Source organism: Strigops habroptila, chromosome 8, assembly GCF_004027225.2.
Source record: "Strigops habroptila isolate Jane chromosome 8, bStrHab1.2.pri, whole genome shotgun sequence".
Classification (NCBI taxonomy): Eukaryota; Metazoa; Chordata; class Aves; order Psittaciformes; family Psittacidae; genus Strigops; species Strigops habroptila.
Window position 1 is genome coordinate 5588261 of NC_044284.2, and position 23510 is coordinate 5611770.

The 23510-nt window shown below is 40.2% G+C and overlaps 1 protein-coding gene across 3 annotated transcripts in view; it reads left to right on the forward strand.

Annotated features, from left to right (window-relative positions):
• The window catches only part of SPSB4 (splA/ryanodine receptor domain and SOCS box containing 4), a 154851-nt gene that overhangs the window by 15090 nt on the left and 116251 nt on the right, over window positions 1–23510 (forward strand). For 2 of the 3 annotated variants that reach the window (XM_030495268.1, XM_030495267.1), the window contains exon 2: window positions 8652–8731. The exons of the other annotated variant lie outside the window; for it this stretch is intronic. The gene's annotated coding sequence lies outside the window, so the exon portion shown is untranslated. The remainder of the gene's footprint in view (window positions 1–8651; window positions 8732–23510) is intronic. 3 annotated transcript variants of the gene reach the window in all.

Genomic DNA, 23510 nt, shown 5'->3' on the forward strand with positions numbered 1-23510 from the left:
CTTTTGATAACCATGCTGTCATAGTAGAATACAAACTTAATAGTGCATTACTTAAAATGAAACATTGACACATCTCTGTAATGGAATGCTGAAATATTTTGATGTTCTTGGAAGTTTCATCCTTTGGGTTTTGTACCTGGTGTGTTCTTCCCAAAGCACTGTGTCTGTGCTGAGCCAGCCAGCATCCTTTCACAGAACATGGTCCCACCGAAGACCTTCTTACTGGCTCTGCATCTTTGGCTGTGTGCAGACAGCTGGCCTTTGGGTGACCTTCTTGTCATTTGCTTTTCCTATTTGTTAATGATTTGAGATTTTGTAGAGGATTTGTATGGCAGCAGAACAGGAGATGAACAATAATGTATGTCCTCGTTAAATCTTCAGGATTTCTTTTTCACTGGGCTTTTCTTTGAGTGGGAGGAACTAAGCCCTTATTCAACAGTTACTGGAACCTTCTTAAGTAACCAAGTGCCTACTTCTTAATTTGCTTTTAGTGAAAGGATTACACAGTGGCATTATCTGGAGTTCACCGTAGTAGTTAGCAAGCATATGTTTGGGGACTTTTTTCTGGTTTCCCTGACATGGTTTTTTCCCCCTTCCAGGCTGATGGGAAGTTGCATGGTTATATGCTGTCCAAGTAGTCAAGGAATAGCCAGAGATCTTTTTTTGTCAGTTTTCAGCCCAGTACACTCCCACACCTCTTTTCCCCATTGATAACCCACAATTTTGTTTCTACCTTTGAAGTTCCTTCTGTAAATGAGCATCAAAGGGGTTTAGAATATCATGTGAAGCTTCTGTCACTCTTGCTTTTTTCCCCCCCCCCATGTCTGGAGACTTAGTATATTTTGCTGACTCCTGCAGGGGCTTTTAATTTAACACCCTTTTGTTTTGCTTTCCCCTTGTTTTTCTCCTCACCTTCCTCCCCTCCTTTATCCTTTATAGCAGAGTGTTGTTTTTATGTTTGAGATTATATTGATGAGCTTCTCTTGATCCTGTTTTTCTGTATAAGCCAGTTGTGACTGGAGTCATTTGTTTGTTATAAAATTACTGCTCAGAAAATATTATAAAATTACTGAAACTGATATTAAAATGTCTTTTTCTGTCATCTCTCACTTTTTAAAGTGCAACTGCAGACACTGGGGGAGTCTGAAGTCAATTCTGAAGTGACACGTTCCTATGCATTTAACATGTGGCAGCAGTGTTTCTGTATCTGGCTGTGGTCCAAACGCTTGTTCCATTCTGGTTCCTTCACTCATTGAAAGTTCCAGTCACTTTGGGTGGATTTAAGGAAAGGTTATTAGGAAACAAATGGCAAAATAATGGTTAATATAATGAAAAGTACTCAGTCTAAACTGAGTAGTTAACTGGTCTAATTGTCCTTTTCTAATGCAAATGAAACACTTTTAAAGTTTTTTGCCGTTGGTATCTTAAATGAGTTAAATGTTCCAATAAATACCTTGTGTGCAAAAACTGTGTGATGTCCCATTGTAATTAGTAACCAAATATAATGGTTTATCACATTTTGATCAGTTCTAAAGTAGGATTATGTTAATGAATAGACCTGTTTGCATGCAACTTTTTGCATGATCAGAAAAGCATAGCAGTTCAAAAAAATGTGGTTTTATTTTTCTGAAGCTTTTTATTCTCTGTAGAAAAATAAGCACTGTACAAAACAGACTTTTTTTCAGTTCAGATACTGCATTCCTCTTTACAGCAAAGCACTGGTCTTAAGATATACCCCATGTTTTTTTCCTAAGTTTCTTCTCTAGGCCTTTCTTGAGTTGTTTTGGATTTGTTTTTCTGTTCCTTAAGCAACACGTTCAAGCTGCCTGCAGCACACGCTCACCTTTAGCCCAATGTCAAACGGGATCGCACTCAAAAAGATCCACTGACAGAGTGAAAAGGAACAAACAAGTCCATTGGCTTGCTAAAATGAGGGTGAAAAAGCTTGGCAATGTTAGCATTGAAATTCCAAAGCGTTGGTTTCCTGCCAGCCCTCTACTTTGTCTGCTCAATTCTTATGAACTGGTAGGATATCAAATTAACCTCTTGAAGTTTTTTAGGGGGAAGCTGTTTTGTCTCCTGCACTTCCCTGCTGACTCAGGAGAAAGAAGCTGGCAGGTTGAGCTGAAAACTGCATATTTTGAGTGGACAGCATGCTCAGATCTATTTTTCTTCCAGCTCTGCTGGAAAGTGAAGAATAAGTGTTTAGTACTGATTCTGAAGTAGTGCTGAGGTAGTTCTTTGTGCTATGTGTATCCTACTGTTAGAAGAATTAGAAGTATCTTAAAGCATTTACAGACTGGATATTCAGAGGAAGGTGATTTGCACACTTGGAATCTGTTAAACGTGACACTATGGCTACTGAAATCACCAAGCAACCAAAGCACATGAAGCTCACTTAAAAATCATGAGATGAGAAACTTATTTTCAGTTGCCCTCTCTTTTGCGAGCCATTATGACTTTTAAAGCATATCTTGGCAGTCAGAAGAGCCAAAGGCCCTACTTTAAAGGCTGGGATTGTCATGTAAATGCTTCACTGCAGCACACCCCTTCAAGAAAGGCACCTAATCGTGTGAGACCCCTATGTTACTGAGAGCTGGCAACATGTTGGCAACACTCTTTACCTGGTGGAGAGGAAAAGTCTGGCCTAAACTTCCTGTGGGTACCTGCCTTTTTGGTACCTTCTTAGAAACAGGTGAAGAAACTAATGGCTACTTTGAACTCTTAGTTTTAAAGACTGTATCCCACATGCTAAAGAATAATTTCCTTCTCTGCACAGTTCTACAGCTTTAATGTAGCTGCAGAACCCAACCCAGGTATGGCGAACAGACAGATTGGTTGTGTGGTCAAGGTACCATGCTGTGTATCTGTTAGCATTTAGTGCTGGCAGGAGCTGTATCTGAAATCCATGACGGTGCAATGTGAAGCAGTCTCAGAAAAACTTCAGACTGCTCTGGAAGTAAGCTGCCTTCTTCCTCCAGCAAAAGGAATAGGTCAAGATGACGAGCTCGGTAGTTTTAGTCCCCAAATCCCTCTACTTGTGTAATATCAAGAAGTAATGGGCCAAATTTTCTTTTTGTTCCTTAGTGAAATATACTATTTGGACTTACAGGGTTCTTTGAAGCTTTAGGGATGGCAAAATCACACACAAGTGTTTATTTTAGTCATAATTACTTCTGTCTGGTCCCAATTAGGAAACCAGGGAGGCTAAACCAGCCTGTAAGAAGCAGTAAGGCTACATTTACTGAGAGCCTTGGATGGTCATACACTTTTAAGATAACTTCTTCAAAAGAAATTTATCAGGGAGAATTCTTTAAGGAGAAAGATAAACTAATGGTGAGAGCTTAAACTCTGAATGGAATCCAGTTACACTACCAAGGGGACCTTTTTGCTTTTTAGAAGAAATAATATACCATCTTTTATTTAATAGTAAAACCCTACAGTTTATTATTAGCTTACAGCAGTATTTCAGAAGTGTTTCTAAAAATCAAGAGGATAATGTAAGAAAAATTATGTAGTTGATCTTAGTTTGGTACAAGACAGTAAATGAGATGAATGGCTGTATGTTGTGATTCCTTAGCTGAGCTACAGTGAGTTACCGTGCAGGATGCTGAAAGGGCAGAGCTGCTGCTTCTCTGTGCTGTGTCATAGCTCCTTTTGTTCTGTTCTCTTTCTTTGGCCACCTCATTATGGTTTGCCTGCAGAAGGGAACTGGATGATCCATGATGTGTGCTGTGCCTTTGGCAGATGGGCATTGCTGTCATACTGGTGGGCTTTCATTTGCATGTTTCTTACTTGTCTGCATTTGCAGAGTAAGATTCTTAAAATACATGAAAGTCTCAATTGTTTGCGATGTAGCAAACAATTTTAAAGCTATACTGAAGATTTTTACCATTTGGTCAACCCTTAGCTGTTTTTTAAATGAGGTTAGCCCCTGCTGGGGTTGTACTTGGACCCTCTCTTTTAACAGGTACGACATTCCAGTAACCCTTGCTTCTCAGTTGTGCATGCCTTAGCCTGGTTATTGGAATGAGGATGGAGCGTTCCCATCTGTGTGAAAAAACTCCTGATGCATACTCATGCTGAATTTCTCCCAGTAGTGTCAACACCAGCATCTACCTCTTTAGAGTGTAACTCAACTCCAGTGCTACCAATGTACTTGTCCTGTAGGATCTCACAGTGTTAATGCTGTAAACTCACTGTATATTGAACAGAAAAGGATGAACCAGCCATGGAAGTGTGTTGAACCTAAACTGCTGATGTGGCTGTAGGAAAATATTAGTTGGGGCAAGTCAGGGATTACTGCAGGATTGGATTATGATGCTTAGATCATGCATACATATGTCTTAGACCTGTTAAGTTACAATGAAAATAGCCCAGATGTATATTCATGGGTATTAATAATTTCCTTTCATATGATGTTATGGAAGGGATTTCATCGAGGGAGATTAAGGCTGTTAATGAGCACTGCTTCCTAGCAGCAGAAGACAAACCACTTTCAAGTGACTTGCTTGGCAAGAGTATACTTCAGCACATCCATAAATCGCTTAAAGAACTAGATGAACAAGTGTAAATAGAAGAGGTGTAATCATCTTTGAAATAAAACCCAGACATCTCCCAGACTGGAATGAAATAAAGCAGATCCCACACTTGAATGTTTTTGACTAAACACTTCATCAAAATGTGAAGATCAACTTGCAATCCTTGATCAAGTGTGGAATACTTCCGAGACAGGTGAGCAGAGAAAGGGAAGAGAGCAGGCAGTGAGGACATCCGCAGGCAGTCCAAAATAAAGTTCTATGTGGCAGGTTTATACCTGGGAGGTGCCAAAATTCCCAACACAATGAGGATTTTTTCCTCTCCACCCCAGGGCTGTTACAGCGGAGCTGAGACTTTCACAACAAAAACTGTTCCTGAACTGAAACAATACCTGCTGCTTGTTTTTAGGATGGAAATGGTGTGCAGCGGGAGGGGAGGACAGGGTTAAATGAACCTTGACTTCAGTGATTACTGGCAGAATTCAGGTTAAAGGAAAGTAAGCATCTTAATGTTTTGGTGTAATTATGGACTTAGGACTAATTTATTTTAAGAATGGTTTTATTTTTATCTTGAATTCAGTTGTGAAAAGTTTTAAGGTCTCTTATTTGTACCAATTTCCTTTTGTTTCCCTTTGCACCCTTTGTTTCCGTTAAGCCTTATATAAGGAAAGGTCATAATCTGTCATGCCTTTATATCTGTCTAAACACAAATGGTGTTTCTGATGTTTTTAACACCCTGAAAGAATTTATAAACTCTGACCTCGTAGTTGATACTTATGGTTCTGACTGACCATGGTTTGTTTGGGGCTGTCTGTCTTTTGGGTGCCTGGTTACAGTGACACCGATGCAGACAACTGAGACACCAGTTCCAGTTGCAGGATTTAAGAAATAGTTGGTTTAAAGATGAATTTTCTCTGACATTACTAATAAAATGGGCTGGCAAACACAGTGCTTCTATGCTTGTGCCTATAAATAGCACAAGTTTTCTCTTTACACTTTTGATAAAGGCTTGAACCAGTGGAAATGCTGCTTTCTCATGTTCCAGCCACTAGCACTGAAATGGCTTTAATATTTAAGTAACTGTTTTTATTAGACTCTGGTAGGCTTTAGTAGGTGTACCTGGAGTGCTGTTGACTTGTTCTTTATTGGTTAGCTGAGAGAAAAAGCTTTTATTCTTTTCCAGCAGGACCCTGAGGGTGTCATTCAACACTGATGCTGAGCCAAAGTCAGCAACAGGAGGCAACAATAAATCAAGATTTGTGAAATATAGCAGGTTGGATCTCAGCTGTACTCTCAATTTGTTGAGTTCCACTTTTTACACATCCAAAATATAATCATCAGATGCTATTTTCTACTGATTACCTTCGAAATATGTTTGTTCACACAAAGTCTTTTTTGTTGGTGCTTTGAGCTGGACTAACTTCTGTGTGAAAGATGATTCTGGTAAGTCACCTTCTTGCCCTACATCAGACAACTGTGTCACTTCCAAAGCAATATTTAGAAGAAATAGTGAACAGTAGAAGAATTTGTACCATAAGACACTAGGTCTTACATGAAAGTAGGACTCGAAGTGAGACTTTCCATCCTACTATCCTAATGCTGCTAAGCATCATCTTAGTAGAGGTGCATGAAAAGGATTTTCATGTTAGACTGGGAAAACAAAACAGAAATGTCACTTCCACTAGTGTTGAGTCCTTTACAATTTGTAGTGGTATCCTTTTGTATTTGTTGGTGAAAGAATTATTTGGGAAAGAATAAGAGTTTTCTGGCTTGTTTAAAAACAACAATAAAAAAGCATCAGTAATTATTGCTGGTTGGGGTGTTGAACGTTGTGTTTTATGTTTGGGCTGATCATTTGAATCCAGGAAAGAATGCATATCTAGATTCACTCCTGAGCTGTAGGATCCCTATTTGCTAAATCAGTACTGTGTTCCAGTAAGGAATGTTGAAGCATCATTTCTTCCCAACAGGCGTTACAATTCCTGTCCTAAGAGGTACAGTGCAATTGGGACTCAGCCTTGCTTTAGGGAAGGGAAGTTCTGCCAAGGCTTGCGAAGTAGAGCCAAGGCTGGTCAGTGCAAAAGGGGATTTTGAAGATGCTTATACTTGCTGGAGCCTTCTGAGGATATGATGTCCAGTCCTGGCACAATTGCTTGTGTATAAATTGTTAGTATTAAACTTCTTAGGCAATACTGCTTAGAAGAACCAGGTGTATCCATTAAAAAGTTCTTTTTTACATAGAAAGTAGATTAGGGAATGCTTGCAGAAACTAGATTTTGCAAAAGTATAGGTGTGAAATGGATTGTTTGTACCAGAAATGCAATCGTCTGTAAGCTACCTGCACAAAACACATAAGCTTGATGCATTATTCCATGATGGAAGGAAAATCAGTGCAATTTTAGAATTTAAACTTTAGAATTTAAGTTTCTCCCTTCAAATTGCACTTTAATTTTGGGAGGTTTTGTAATTTAACTCTAAAAGTCTAAAGAAGCAAAAAGATTACAGTTCACTGAGGATAATGTACTGTCTTTTAATGTCTTTAAAACATTTTCTTGACAATAAAAATATCTGTAAAATACAATTTTACAGTTTTTTTACAGTTAATTTACAGTTAAGAGACTACTTCCAACTGATTTTGCTGAAAACACTAAAGGAAATATACCATCTTTTACCTAAAATCTGGCAGAGGAAATATTAGCTGAAAAGAGGGGTTTTAATAGCAAGCTTTATGCTTATAATAAAGTAACTACAGTTTTTTCTGTCAAATTCATATTCTAAGCTATTACACAGCTCAGAACAGAAATCTGTGTGTGTTTCTCTGAGTTTCCACTTCTTCCCCCCCTGTTATTGCTTTCAGCAACTGCTGTTGTCAACCGGGCACTGCTGATACTTTCCCTTATGCGCAGAAGTGTTGATGGGCTGTGAACGCCGCTTTAGGGTTCATTTTCTGAGGCTGTGTTTTGAAGTGTAGTTGTTTTTGCAAGTCACTAGTCAGGGTGAAGCAGACAAACGAAGAAAATGTGAAATATTAGGGCTGCTGTGGATGGATTGAAGGCCGAGTATAATTAAATTGAAACAACAGGATGAATGATGTCAGGCTCAAAATAGAACTCACATAATTTATTGTCCAGTTTGATGCACTTAGTCTTCCTTACTGTAGCAGGTCTAGGGCATTGAGCAATGACATTTGTTGGTAAGGATTTCAAATATTACTAGAAAGAGGAGTTTAGTAACGAAATTCATTGTTTAATGTAAAGGATACACTTTGATATAGTGGCTAGATAATGTGAAGCTCTAAACTAAACATAAAAACACTGCTAAACATAAAAAGGAATATATATATTGGGGGGAGGGAAAGAGAGGGGGAGCTGTATTCCAAAGACTTAGGTGGAAATAGATTGTCCCTTTCAGTAAAAATGCCTTTAGGATGAGATGAGGGAAGCAGAATCCTGATTTCTGATTGTTCTTTTCCCCAAAACACTTCCCAATCCCCAAATCATAAATCCTAGTGGTGTGGGGGCACATGTTTTTCTAAAGCAAAGCATCTGTGTGTGTGACTCCTATAGGCCTTCATCAGATTCTGGCTGCTGTGCTTATTTCTTAGCTGTTTTCTCAGCAGTGGCTGCCTGCCTGTACTTAAGGGATCTCTTTGTAGAGGAGACAGTAGAGAACATAGTGCCTGGATCCAGTTACTCTCTATCAATCAAACGTGTGAGAAGAGATGGAGAATACTCATTGTTTTGCTCATTCACACATGAAGACAGCTCTTCTCATTCAATTCCTCTTCTGTCCTCCTCACAGAGGTCCATTCTTGTGTCCTGGATGGGGCATTTTACTGCTAGACAGCCACAAAAATTGAGCCCCAGTAGTGGAGCCTCCTGTGAGCTGCACACCCTCTGTGACTGAACTGGAGGGAAGAGTCTGCAGTAGTGCCCAAGTTGCCTGAGAAGACTTTAGTATCTTTTCTCTCAGAAGTCACGTCGCTTTGATTTCACCCACGTATATGTATTAGAATGCATCATGTGGTTGTGTAAGCACAAATTGTAATGTATGTGGGATATTTTAGAATGGCTTCTTTTTTAATTTTTTACTTTTTCCTCAATTTTCTTCCAGGTATCTGCTGAGTCTTTCCTAATACTGAAATGAGGCAAAGTTTGAGGGCAAAAAGCAGTTTCTTCTGCCCTGAGTATGAGGTGAGATATGGACTGTTTTTCAGCTGTATCTGTGTTGCAATGTAAATCAGGGATGATCACAGTAGCCCTAAACTACCTACATAGGTGCTGGATGGAACTTAATTGCATTTGCACAGGTATTTACTCTTCCTCCTCTAACAAGGTGTTTGTACACTGTGCTGTGGCCACATGTCCTTGTGTTGAAATGATGACATACCCTGCATGTATTCACTGTGCCAGCTTCAGCATTCTGAAAGACCATTTGTCTCTGGTCTTTTCTTCCACTAGTCTGATCCTTTTCTAGCTGTGACAGCAGCACAGAAGGCTGCTGATCCCCAGAAGCTAAATTCATTGATACCACAGTGGATTGACTTAAGCTAAGCTGTATGAGGAATTCAGGGTCATCTCTAATTATGCAAAGTATCTTTATCTATGACTGTTAAAGGTGACCAGTATAAATTATCTACAGATAAATGTGAAACCTTTTGCTGACTCAGGGCCAGTACCTAAAGGACAGCTACAAGAAATCTGGAGAGGGATTTCCCTTTTAAAAGGGCATGTAGTGACAGGACACAGGGAATGGCTTTACACTGCCAGAGGGGAGATTTAGATGAGACATTGGGAAGAACCTCTTCCCTGTGAGGGTACTGAGGCGCTGGCACAGGGTGCCCAGAGAAGCTGTGGCTGCCCCATCCCTGGCAGTGTTCAAGGCCAGGTTGGACACAGGGGCTTGGAGCAACCTGCTCTAGTGGAAGGTGTCCCTGCCCGTGGCAGGGGGTTGGAGCTGGGTGAGCTTTAAGGTCCTTTCCAACCCACACCAGTCTGTGATTCTGTGAAATCTGATAGATTTTTTATATGTAAAAAGTAATATATAATCATTGTATTTTATGTACATGCATGTAAGTATATTTGCATGTGTGCATTTTTAATTTTGCTTCTTATTGTCGAATTGCTAGAAAAATAGTTGATTAGCTTTTTTAAAAAATAAAATGGATGAAGAGTGCTCTAGGAAGTTGGAAAGATCTGTTTGGCTTTCAGCTAGAATAAACATGTCAAGTTAAACATCCTAATCTAGGCAATTTACTTCAGCTCTGACATTTTTGCCTTAGGCAGTGATTGGAAAATTGTGGTTTATGTCACAACCAACCAGCTAAGCTGCCTAATTTTGATCTTGAAATTTCCATGATCAACATACTCTGCTTTGTTTTGTCCTGGAAATTGAAACCTCTTTACTCTGCCTGGGTTTTAGCTAATTAATATGTTCCACTCTTCCAAAATGTTTGTGCTTACCATGAAGAACTGAGGAATTGGCCCTTCTGTAAAGCAAATGTAGTTTACAGTGAACTCTTTGAGATATTTTTAGAAATGCTGTAGGTTTTATTTATGGTTCATCTTCTCAATTGAAGAACTTTCCTGGAAATCTCTCACGTATTTTACTAAGCAGTCACGAACTTAGGGAATGGAATACTGGTTTTCCTATATGAGGTACCAGGCTTTTCACTGTGAAAGGATGAGAGACAACAGACATACATTGAAACAAAACAGGTTCAGATTGGGTTTCGAGACCTGACTGTATAAACCTTGAGCAACTTGATCTGACCTCAGAGCTGACCCTCATTTGAGTAGGAGTTTGGACTAAAGACTTCCCGAGGTGCCTCAGGTCTCTTTCAGAGTGGTTATTTTGACAAGTCACCCATTTGCTCTGGCAAACATGCAAACCCAGCCTTTTTATAGGCAAGGAATATGTACATGTGTTAGGTGTGAAACACTTGGTCTGAAAATCAAAACCTCTGAAAACTAGGCTATGCCTGAGACACTTCAGTAGAATGAGCAGCTAAAATTGTACCTATTTTAAAAACACATCTAGCAGACACTTTCTGCCCTCTACTTCCGTCCATTCTTGGGAGCTTTTCTGCTTTTTCCTGCCTTAAAGACCAGTTGTCTTCATCCTTGCTTGCTTGCTCAGTCAGATGTGGAAGCACCTGTCTTGGAATCAGTTGCTATTTGACAGCACATTGCAACTTGAGGCTCCTTTTTCACTGTATGAATATGTTAAAATATATATTCTGGGCTATGCCTGAGAAATTACATTTTGGCATTGAAGCTGTTTCTATTTCTTGTCTGTGAATGTCTGTAAAGGCCTGTCCAAGGTAAACAAGAATGCAGAATTTTAACAGAAGAGGATTTGACTGCTGTTTGTAGAATACACTGCACCATTTATGGATGGAGGACTTACTGCAGCATAGCATACATTTATATGCACCAAAATGTTAAAAGGGGAGGAAACAGGAACTGTTCCTGGTAAAACATCTTCTTACTTTCCTAGCTGCATGTAATCTCTTGTCAGTCTAAATGCAGGTGGAGACAGCATTCCAAGTTTTTATACTTTGGACACATTTTACTTTCTATATAGGCCAGCTGATAGCAAACCATTACCCTGTTTGCCTCCATTAGTGAACTGTGCAACCAGTAGGGAAAGAATTACCAGTCCCAAAGAGAAAGGTGGAAGACAGAACTGCCTGATAAAGTATGATTGCAGAGCAGGGAAGAAAGCAAAGTGAAACTGAAGAAAGAGCATCTCTTTACTAGGAAGGACGTGGTCTAACTAGTATAGAAAGGTTTACGTCTAGCTCTTAAAGCTTAGCACCTCTTAGCTTGCTTGGGAAAGAATCCTGCTTTATTCATGCAAGCTTCCCACCCCCCCCTTAACTAGAGTTCCATTCAATCCTTCACCTGTTGGTCTGATTACTTTTTCTTCCCCTAATTATTTTGCTTTTTAATGTAATTGCTGGATTACTTCATTTTGAAGTCTGCCATGTGATTAAGTTGCACAAAGAAAGTTCAGAGAGATTTCACTGAGCTTTTAACTTCTTTACCTTATTGTTATTGCTTTTATTTACTAAAGGAAAGAACTAAAATAAATTGCAGTTTACTTATCAGTAAGGTTTGTTTGAAGAGCTTCAGGTGGCTGGTGTTATTTTAGGCATTACATGTCTCTGACCATTATTTAACATGAAGTTTCTACTAACCCTTTGTTTAGTTGCCCTGATTCTGCTGCTACTTGGAGAGTTAAGCTAAGGAGAGTTGATAAATCCTAATTTAAACTTTCCTGTAGGGAAAACCAGTGCATTTGGTAGTAGAAAAGGCACAGTATCCAAACAAGAAATGACCAATTGAAAACAAACCCACATTTCTTAGTGCTCGTTTGACCCCAAGCAGCTGCAGTGCTAGTGGGAAGGCTCCGGGAAGGATTGACCTCTGACTTGCATGGATGTCATGCTGCAGGGGGAATAATATTGGAGGAAGCCCATACTGCTTTCCATCTCAGAAATATCTTGTTTAACTTCATGCTAGAGTTACTGATTTAGAGATACATAATCTCAAACTCAAAATTCATCCCCCCAAAAAGAAATCTACATGTTGCTCCATGAATAACCCCAAACAGTGTTGAGATTCCCAGGCAGACCCCCTTGTGTGAGCTATATATGCTTTCAGTTATTTATTCTTACATGAACTAAGTCTTGCATTTAGAATGATTTAAGAGAATCCTCCTCTCATTCATGTGTAAGAATATTCTGAATTCTCTGTAATGGCTGAGCACACTTAGACCCACGTAGCTCAGGGTCAGTCATGTGCTCAAATCCACTATAGAAAAACCTTGTTAGCCAGCAAAAGGAAATCTGAACCCTGTACATGCAGCTGCATGAAAGTTTTTTAGTTTGGCTTTTTTTGCTTTTCTTCTTTTTTGCTTTCTCATGGAGGGCAGACCAGCACAACTGTTGTGACATGAATTGTTTTGGCCCATTCTCCCATTGAACAGGGGAAATTTAGGTTAGATATAAGGAAGAAATTCTTTACTGTGCGGGTGCTGAGGCACTGGAACAGGCTGCCCAAGGAAGTTGTGAATGCTCCATCCCTGGCAGTGTTCAAGGCCAGGTTGGATGGGGCTTGGAGCAACCTGCTCTGGTGTGAGGTGTCCCTGCCCATGGCAGGAGGGTTGGAACTAAATATCTTAAGGTCCTTTCCAACCTGAACCATTCTATGATTTCCACATTGACCCTTTATTCTGGACTAATTGATCTCTCTGCTCTCACAACAGTGTAATTATTCCCAAATGTATATTTGCTTCTTTTTTTCCCCAGAATAAAGTGCCTTTTCCCAGAACAAAGTGCTCACAGGAATGCTTTGGGGATGGAGGCTGTCCCCTGGCTGCTGAACTGTATTGGAAGAGGCAGTCACCAGCATACACAGGTCCTTCCTATATGCTGGTTCTGTAGCAGGCCCCAAGTCCATGCAGCTACAGCAGATTACTAACACTGCACATAAAGAGCTCCAACCTGTGACTTTAAGGAACCTGCTTTGAAGAAAGCAGGTATTCAAAGGTCTTGGAGCTCTATGGAAAACATGAAATCTGACACACCTTAAATGAATTTAAAATAATGAAATATCAAAAGTACAGAAAGGGAATGTATACGGTGGACAAAAGAGAGTTCAGATGCCTGTATATCTAAAAATACACAAGTTATTACTCAAATGTAGCCATATTTGACATCTTTCCATCTTTGAGCTTGGATAGGATTGATTCTTATACTGCAAAAACATGAAAGCCTCTCTAGTATAGAATTGTATGAACAGAAATACAGAAAGCGGCTGAATCTAAACTGTCTTCCTGTGTCTGGGAAGAATAGATCCAGTTGTTCAAAGTAATGTTGTTGCCTGTGTTTACCTGAGCATGTCAGATCCTGTGCTTGGTTGTAGCTTTCAGGGGTGAGAATCGTGCTGTCCCTGCTGTTTCTCAGTTGTGAGCGCTTCTCTTGATTCTTTTCTTTCATGACTCTTCTTTTTTTGCCTTTCTTATGCTAAAAGCTTTCTTTTTTTAAAAAGCCTTTAACTTAAAAGAACATCCTTCATAGAGAATAAGTTATTTTAAGGCCAGCTGGAAAGATCTACAAAAGTCATACGACTGCTGCATCACATTTGCCTTTTTTTAGACATGATTACAGTTTAGTCTTCAGGGAGAAATCGGCATTGCAAAGCACCCGTGGGGTCTCAGTGTGTGGCTGGGTCTCCTAAATAATACTAGGTTTAGGCTGCATATACCAAGCTTCTGTGCCTAATGGGGGGATTGATGTACAGTGTTAGTGCTTTGACTGCTTGTAGAAGAACATTCTTTGTGCTCACGTTTAACTTGTCAGAAGCGATCAGACGTCTTGTGGGATCTGAGCCATGCCTTCCATACTGCTGTCACTACTGTGAATGTAACTACGTAGAAGTGTGAAGGAAAAAAATTGCAATCTTGTGGTGTTGGATTTGAGGATGACTTGATGAAAACTGATTAAAACACAACCGATGCTGGGGTTTTGTTGTAAACTTCTGTGAAGTGCCCGTGGTGCTTTTCAGAAAACAGAATGCAACACTGAGTGTGCCCGAAGAAAACCCACATTAAGGAAATAAGCAATTAATTCTGGAAAACTTGGAGAAAAGGATACGAAACTGACACTTTTTCCATGCCGCTTCTTCAAAGTGATTCCTTTTTATGCCATCTGATGTAATTTTGGTGCTAGCTGAGGTGATGTTTCTAGCAAACCACTTCACTCTGTGTTTTGTTTTCCTCTTTTTCATCTCTGATTGACAGTCCCACCAAGAAACAACAATGAAAAATTCATGAGGTCAATCCCCAAGTGATTCAGAAAGGACTTTCATGGGATTAGATGGAGGCAGTTAAATTTCCTGGGGCACAAGTGTGTTTTGAGGAAAGAGATAAAAGTGTATTATTCTCTGGATAATCCTGGTTAAAATATGAAGGATACTGGCTGAAATATAAAGGACTGCTTTTGGTGAATAATTAGAGAAAATGTCCCCAAACTTCTTCAATTTGGGGACATAAAACCCCGTACTAACAGAGAGGAGAGGAATATTTTTGCTTGGCTCCGGAGAAGTGAACAATGTGTTGTCTTTTACTTGCATTGGATTGTAACTTATTGGTTCTCTTTAGAGAGAATGGTGACCTGGTAACTGTGACTGAGTCAAAAGAGAACTATTAACTGAGTGTTTAGGTGCGTTTTTATTTTATGGTGTGAGTGTTAATACTCATATCTTCCTTCATTTTCTTCCTGTATCAAGAAGGAGGTTTTGGATTTTAGCTGCTGACAAGGAAATACCAAACCAGTATGTATGACTGACATGAATTTGTATTTGTGATCTGAATCGCTAGGAGATAAAAAGCTCTTTGTTCCTACCTGTTGGAAAGCATGCAGAAGTACAGCTACAGGGAAAAATAAGCAGCGTTCACTTCCTTCATATAACCCACTGGTGTGTGCTGGGAATCAACCATAGGCTTGAACCTGGAGATGGTAAACACGCTTCGGGAAACCAAAGAACTTTTTGTGATGATCTGCTAGTACTTTTAGGGGGACTTTCTAAGGAGGGTGCAGGCAAAGGAAGTTCAACTCTTGTGGTGACATATACCCAGAGAGAAGCTGATTCATGAGCTCTGGAAACAACCACACAGCACTTCTCATGGTGCATGGGAAAACTGATCTGTTTGCAGCCTCTTAGGATATTGAGAGAACCTCAGCACCAAACCACGTGAGCCCAAGGGGACTGGCCAGAATCCCTGTGGGCAGCCCACAGGACAAGGGTGCTGGGTACTGAATCCTCACTGTATCTTCTGTGTTTCACTTGGATTGTGGTGATGAGCTGAGTTTTGGACACCTCTTTTATGTCCTTTCAGTGTCAGCAGTTGCAGCATGAGACTTGCCTCAGTCTTGCTTACTTTTCCTGCATGCATCTTAAGCTGCCCATTTTCTTTGCTTCTCTGGTTTATGGTAACTTGATGGCTGCAGTATAACCTTCTGTTGGGGTGAGAGGAAGAGACATTTCATAGTCTGCCTGATCTTGATGGAAACAACATGTTCTGGTGTTTACCAGTTTGATTGCTGTCAATCAGGTCATGTGTCACTGTTCTGAATCCTGTTGTTTCTTCTCGTGATTTTACACACAGATGTTTCTATTCATGCTTCATTCAGACCAGTCTTAATGCCTTTGTTGCAGATCTTTACATGAATGTTTGTTGCTCATTGATGCCACGTCTGCTTTCTGTGATAAAATTACCATTTTCCTCCCAGATGCAGTCACTGGAAGCAGGCAAATTATTGATGGAGAGCGATTTAGTTGGAGTGTTGGCTTACAAAGGCGTTTACCTCTTTGGGCACAATCCGTATTGCTACTACCTGTTAGCAAAATGTTATTTGTTAGTAGTATCAGTAGTTTTGTTGTAATGATTTGAGCAACTGCTGCATTGTAGTCTCAGGTCTGTGTGCCCCTTTAGCAGAAAGCTGCCAGGGGTAGAAATGCAGGAAGAGTGAAGGAGCATTAGTAACTGTGAAGAATCACTTCAGTGCTGACAAGTTCTTTTTCATCTTCCTGCCTTCATTTATTGCAGCATCATACTTCATTTTTTACAGTGTGGATGAGAGCTTTTTAAAGAGGAGATTGAATTTGGTTCTTCAGAATCATTATGCTTGGAGAGTTCATTACTAGGATAGCAGTAAACCCTTCACAAACTGCTTTACCCGAAGGAAAAATACAACATTTATATTGACAATTCATATGGAAAATTGGTATTTAAAAAATAAACAAACAAAAAATCCCACCAAACAAGCCAAAACAAAAATAAACCAAACAAAAACCTCACAAAAACCCCAAACCAACCTGTTGTTTTTATGGCAGTTGTTGCAAGTAATGTTGGGCAGTCTAGATGTGTTGTGGTAAAGTAATCACCTGAAGGTTAGTGCTTTCTTTGTGTTTCACTTCTGGTTATCTGTTCATTCACCTGTGCGCTTGTTATGGCTGAAGGAGTTTTTGTGTCTTTATAGTTCTGGTTTTACTAAAGAAATAATGTGTTCCTCTGAAAAAAAACATAAATATGCTCCCTCTACCTTCTTCTGATATCTTGGTAGTGCTTGTTCTCTGTCCATCTGTTCTCCCTGATGATTGTTCCTGCTCTTCAATGTGGCTGCTTTCGTTCTGCTGAGATTGCTTTATACATCTTTATAAATAACACAGAACTAGTTTCGGGGTTATATTGACAGAAAAAGTTGCAAAGTAACTTCCCTATTACCGCTCATGTGGCACCTAGTTTCCACTATAGATCTACAGATGACATGCACAAAGTGAATCTTTTTCTGATTAGCTCATGATTCCTTAGTGCTCTCGGAATGTTTGGGTTGCCTGTTGCTGTTTTAGCCAAAGTCATTTTCTGCCTTCCAGCTTGTGCTTCAGCTGGTTCACTACAGGGAAGAGCTAAATACATTCACCTTCCTTTAAAACGAGGGGGAGATGGGGGTATGAGCACTGTGATACTTTAAGCATTAACTCAGCTATTCGACAGAAAGCCTTTGGAGAGGTGTTGGAAGGACTCTGGAGTCTGCGAGGTTCCATAGTTGGGTGGTCTGTGAAACAGCCCACTGAGAGCCTGGGTGAGGTAGGAGAGGAAAGAATGCAATTACAGCCTAATTAGAAATCCAGATTCTCTCCTGCCACATGTGACGTTGCCTTTTCTGCTGCAGAAGTGAAACAGACCTTTCAAGCACTTGAAAACCAACTCACCAGCAAAGAAATTACATGGTCCAAAATAGCCAGTAACCACTGATTAGGGTTTTCTGCTCGATTCACATCTGCAATCTCCAACCACTCGCCTATGGGCTACTCTGATGGGAAAATAGAGCCTGGTCGTGACAAATCTCCCCCACAAAACCTCTTTGAGGTGAGTGTGTTCCAAAAAAAAGGTTCTTTTTCCCCTTTCTTCCCCCCCCCCCCAATGAGCATATTCTGACTAGAAGACATTTTTTGGAGTATCCTTAGCACCTATAACTAACACCTACCGAGTACTGTCTTTGCTGGTTTTGCTACACTGCTGAGGAGTGAAATGGTGTGCTCCGAGCAATGTGGGAACTGGCCTGTCTGGAGAAAAGGCAGTCACTTATGAACGTGATTAATGACAAATCCATGCTGTGATGCTGACTTGGTACTTGCTTTGGGTGGTGCCTAAGGAATTTATTAGTGGGTAAAAACAGTTTGCAGAAAGATCAGATTACTAAATGGGTCTAGCAGAGGGTTTTCTTCAAATTTATGACACGTTTTAGGATTGTGGGAAAGCATGTCTCTTCAAACATGTCATTAGATTCCTGGTGGAAGTGTTTGTCAGATGTTCACAGTCAGATTCCATTCCTGTTTAATGTCTACATAAATGTTAACTGAATTTTATTGATTATCTATGTTCATTATACAATCAGAAACCTTTTAAAATTACAAATTCATTTAGAAGCTATATTGTTGTCCCATTGATTTGAAAATTTTTCACCTGATTTCCTCATCTCTCTTGAATCTAAGGAAAGCAGAAAGCAGCAGTATCGCATGGAGCTGCATGAATCATAAACACCAAGCCACGTTTGACCTTGGGGTATCTTTCCTTCCCTTGCAATGTCTATTTCGCTGTCAAGAGATGAATTATCTCTGAGTCCTGTTAGAACCAACTTGCAGATAATGAATTTCCAGAGCAGTGAATGACTCAATACTTTCCAAAGGCTGATACAGGAAAGAGCAAAACAAATGAGAAAGATCTGCTGTGAGGCTCAGTCTCGCAAATCTGAGTCAGATCTGTCTGGCGTAGGCTTCTGTTTCAGCATCCTTTTAAAGCATCTGTTCCTCTGCTGAGCACCATCCAGTTGAGGTTGTTTACAGTGATGTAAGCAGATTTTGTGAGCTGGGCCCTCTTAATTAACCTCAAATGGGGAAAAGTTGCAGAGTAAACTGGGACAGAAGTTCCATTTACATCTGTTTCCTTCCTGGAAGATTTTGCAAGAGACGGTTTGGACCAATTTAAGTTAAAACATTTTTACATAAACATGGGTATTAAGTTACTATGTCAATGATTGGTATAGTCCATATTGGTGACTGTTCAGCCTGGAGAAGAGAAGGCTGTGTGGAGACCTCAGAGCAGCTTCCAGTATCTGAAGGGGGCCTACAAGGATGCTGGAGAGGGACTCTTCATCAGGGACTGTAGCGATAGGACAAGGGGTGATGGGTTTAAACTTAAACAGGGGTAGTTCAGGTTAGATATAAGGAAGAAGTTCTTTACTGGAGAGTAGTGAGGCCCTGGAACAGGTTGCCCGAAGAAGTGGTAAATGCTCCATCCCTGGCAGTGTTCAAGGCCAGGTTGGACAGAGTCTTGGGTGACGTGGTCTAGTGTGAGGCTTCCCTGCCCATGGCAGGGGGTTGGAACTAAGTGATCTTAAGGTCCTTTCCAACCCAAACCAGTCTGTGATTCTACGACTGGCTGTTTTGGGGGAAAATAAGTAAAAAAAATGGAACAGCTGAAAATACTTTAAGGGTGTTGATGCACGAAGAGGAGGATGTCAGCTGAATGCCACTGGGGCGGCATGGGAACAGAGTAGGCAGCAATCCTGAACAGCAGTAGAATCATGGGAAGCAGGGCTGTACAGGATTTGCAAGCTCATCTAATCTACTTTCCTGCTCCAAGGCAGCATTAATTTAATCTTATGGAGTTTCACACAAAATGGTATTTAAAATGTTCATTTCCACTGCCAGGCAGTATTTCAGTCTGTCCGGATTACTGATGTAACTGGTGAATGTAGCCTGAAGGAACGGAGGAGCTTCTGCTCAGATGCTAGTCTGGGATCACTGGTTCTGTGATCCATGAAATACTTCTGGTCATTCATTCTCTGTAGTATTACACACAGCATTATAAAAAGGACTGAGCTAGCTGTGAGCACAGATCAATGGGGCCATACAATGATAGCAGTTTTCGTTCTCTGAAAGGCAATGTAGCCTCAGTGGCAACACCCAATATATGGGACTTATTAAGCTCTGCTGTTGTGGCTGTGCTGCTTTGTTTTACATGTTACTTGTAGCACAAGCGTCTTTTTACTGTTCTTTCTCTGATGCAGGTATGCTCTGTGCAGCATCAGGAAACTCAATAGGACAAGGTTTATAAAGGATCTGAGGTCAGCTCATACATGTAGGCACCTACACGCACAACTGCTTTGTATCTTATAGGTACTCACAGCACACAGGTACCTACATGGGTTATGTATGTCTCTGTCTACCTGAATATATACCTATATCAGAGCATTTGTCCCTCTTTGCTGGATTTTTGTGTTTTATCCCAATAGGTTTCCCATCTGTGAAATAAAAATAGCTTTCTTCTGTCTTACTGTGGTGATTGTGAGGTACGTGGTGACAGGGAGTGTAAAATACCCTCAGCAGAAAATCTATACCAGTCTTAAGAAGTCTCTTGGGTCATTTATTCCTTTGCTTTTATGAAGTTATTCCCCATTTGTGTCAACATGATGGAATAATCAAGTCTCAATTGAAAATAAGAGGTGAATCTAGCATGGCTGCAAGGACAGTCTTGAAAAATTCAAGTTGAGAACGCACACAGTTAAATCACAGGCGTAGTAATACAAATTATGCCCAGTGGCAGTGCCCAGTTTCACTGATGGCCTTGTTACTTCTCAACCCTATCACTGCTTTTACGTTTGGAAATCTTACAGTTGGCTTTGAGGAGTGTTTGATCTTTGGTTTTCAATGTGTGACACTTTTCCTAAGGCTATCACCAAAAATACATAAAGGCATTTGCTCATCTCGATCACATCAGAGGCACCATGGTGCCTTGCCAGTTAGCACCTGATAACAAGGGCAGTGCTCATTTGAATTCCTAAGGAGAACTGTGAAGAGCTGTGTTAGAGTGTTGGCTGGTTTGGGGTGGTTCGTTTTGGTTTGTATTCTCTGCAGATACTCTGGTTTAGCTTCTTTATGTTGCTTTTCTCAGTAAATAAATGAAAACAATACTGAACTATGGACCGGGGTACTTAAACTGCTAAGTACCTTTAACTCCTTCCCTCGAGGCCTGCTCAGACTGACCTGAATCTGAGGCTCTTCTGCCCTAATTCAAGTTACTTTTAATGAATGCATTTTATTTCTCCCATATCCACTTGTTTTAGCTTCTTGCTGTTGAAGTGTATTTATGTATATGTGCTATGTCAGACCTTATAAAAAGCTCCTTTTAGAGAGTTTCAGAGGTGACAGTACAGTATGAAACTGTTACCTACAGTATGGCTTAATTGTATTTTCCCCTTTTCTTCTTAATCAGCTGTTATGGGTTCTGCCAGACAGTCAGCTTAGTGTCACCATTCATCTAGAAATCTGCCTGTGTTGTTCTTTATCCTCTCTTCCCGAAACAGGGTACCCTAATGGAATAGCTCCTTTTCTGCTTCGTATTTATGCAATGGTTGTCCTTGAGAGATCTTTCATTTTCCAGAATTCTTGTTGGTCTTAAAAACAAACAGAAAAACCCCACCAGTGTTGGTGATGGCCCATTAAGTGCAAGTAAATTCAGCGTATGCCAGCGGTTTGCTGCAGTTATTCCTCATTCTAATTATATCAGAGCTTGCCAACCTAGTCAATACATTACAGAAACTCTTCCTGTTACTCAGTACTGCTGAATCTTTTCTCTCAAGCTGAATTTAGCTAGGTCCTTGTGTCTTCTGTCCTCTCATCCCTTTTAAACAGACATCATAAGGCACATTAGTAAATGGCTCGCTTTACCACTTCCAGTGCTAATGAGTACAAGGCAGATTGGTGGGTCCCCTAAAAGCTCGGTGGTGAATTGATTGACTTCATTCCCCTTTGAAAGAGACTATTTTGTAACTGTGCTAAGTGAGGCATCTCATTTGACAGAGCTGTGTAAGCACAGTGCGGTCCGTGCAAGAGACAGCTTGGTATAGACTGGTATTGGCAGCAGTATTAGTAGGTTCATTTGAAGCAACTTAGATTCTGATACCACTCCCTGCAGTTTATAAACAACACATTTAGATATTCTTTAATATACCTCCAGTCCTCAAAAAAACACAAAACAACCCCCAATCCAACCCACAGCAAGAAGAAAACACCACCAAAACCCAACCAACAAACTATTACAGAGCTTCAAGGTACTTTGTAAGCCCACAAAAGGTGGAAAAGGTGGAATGTGTTGGGTTTGCTTTGTTTTTTAAATCTGTCTAAAACCAGGGATGATAGTAGCACTTTTTTAACTATACACCAAAAGCAAATCTTGAAACTTGGAATCAAAGATGGAATTCCCATTGATTTTGTTAGTTGCCATTACATTCCAGGAGTTACACTAACCAGGAAAACCTATAGAGAGCACTGTAAAAATCCCAGGTCCCAATGTGCCTGAGTGAGATGTAAGATATTACATCTGGTATTTTTTTATCGATGAGTGAGACTTCGAGACTAATTCATAATAGATGAAGGTTTACTCTTTTCTGTGCTCATACTATCTTTATTTCTTATATTGGCGCAGTCTCGACAGTTTCTTCACTTCAGTTGTTTACCCGTAACTCAGTATTGGCATTTCATATCTCATTTGTTTGCTTGCAAGCCTCAAGAATTTACATACTGTTCTGGAAAACAAGGAAAAGCTCGAGGCTAATAAAAGTTTGTGGACCTTAGCATTAATTAAAAACCAGATAATAGAAAATAAAAGTAAAATAAACACTCCAACTTGGCTGTTTATCTACAAGGTCTCCTGGAATGTGTGGCCTGACTCATCATCTTTGAACACTTGGGCTTGGCAATACTGCATCATCCAGAACCATCAGTGAATCAGAAGATGACAGTTAAGAGAAACAACCAACCAACCCCCCCCTAAACTGACATTTAATTTGCACTCCATGTTTAAAATTTAAAGTTCACTTCTGTAGTGGTAAAGAAAGTGGTCAGGAAATGCTTGAGAACATAGTGGGTCTTGGCAAAAACAGGACTGCTCTCTCTGAGAGACATCGATCCTCAAAAAGGCTAAACCCAATGTAAGCAGTTTTAGGTTGTGAACAGTGTTCTTGCTTCCTTTACATTTATTATCAGAGTGCATATTGCCACTGCTTGGAGATCCTCCAGCAATATTCAGATTAGTAAAGAGTTTAATAAAGGATGAGCTCTCCTTACTAGAAGGCAATGTGTTAGCAGTGGGAATGGCACTGATAGCAAATGTTTTGAGAATTTAAATTCATGCAAAAACATGGAGCAGGTTAAAAAGTGTTATTAAGTATTTTTTCAGGTGCTACTCTTTTCTGTACAAGTTGTGTTATTCTTTCACTTTTTTTAAAGGAGATAAAATAGGGACTTTCCCCCCTCCAGATTTCCACCCTAGACATTTTGATGTACAGTTTACTACAGGTTAAACCACACCAGCTATTTTTTGTGTGAACTTTTTCAGGACTCAGTTACAATCAGGAAGAACAATTAAGTTCCTGTAAACTACAGATTGATTCTTATTGATTGCTCTATTGAGAGCCCCTGAGGATTTACAGTCTTATCCTACAGTTATGCCTATTTATATCTTCACCTTCTGTGATAAGTCATTTTGTCCTGTGGCTGCAAACAACAGTGATGCTCCTCCTCAGCTGTGGCAGTGGCCCCTGTGGCTTCATGTTCTCTCTCTATATGTTGTATCTGTATCTTTAGCAAAGTATAGGTTCTGCTCTCTGACTGGCAAAGGAAGCAGGGGAGGAAAGGGTTAAGAAATGAGCTTTATCCAGGCCACACACAAGCTGTAGGCATTCACACCTCCCTGTTAGTCTGATCCAGATAGTGGAGAGACAGGGAGAGGTGTCGGCCTCCTGCCAGTGTTACCCCACAGAATCCTCCCAGGCTCTTGTTGACAGGCTTCAAAGGTGGCTGAGATGCCCAAGCCAAGAAAACACAGAGGAGAGACAAC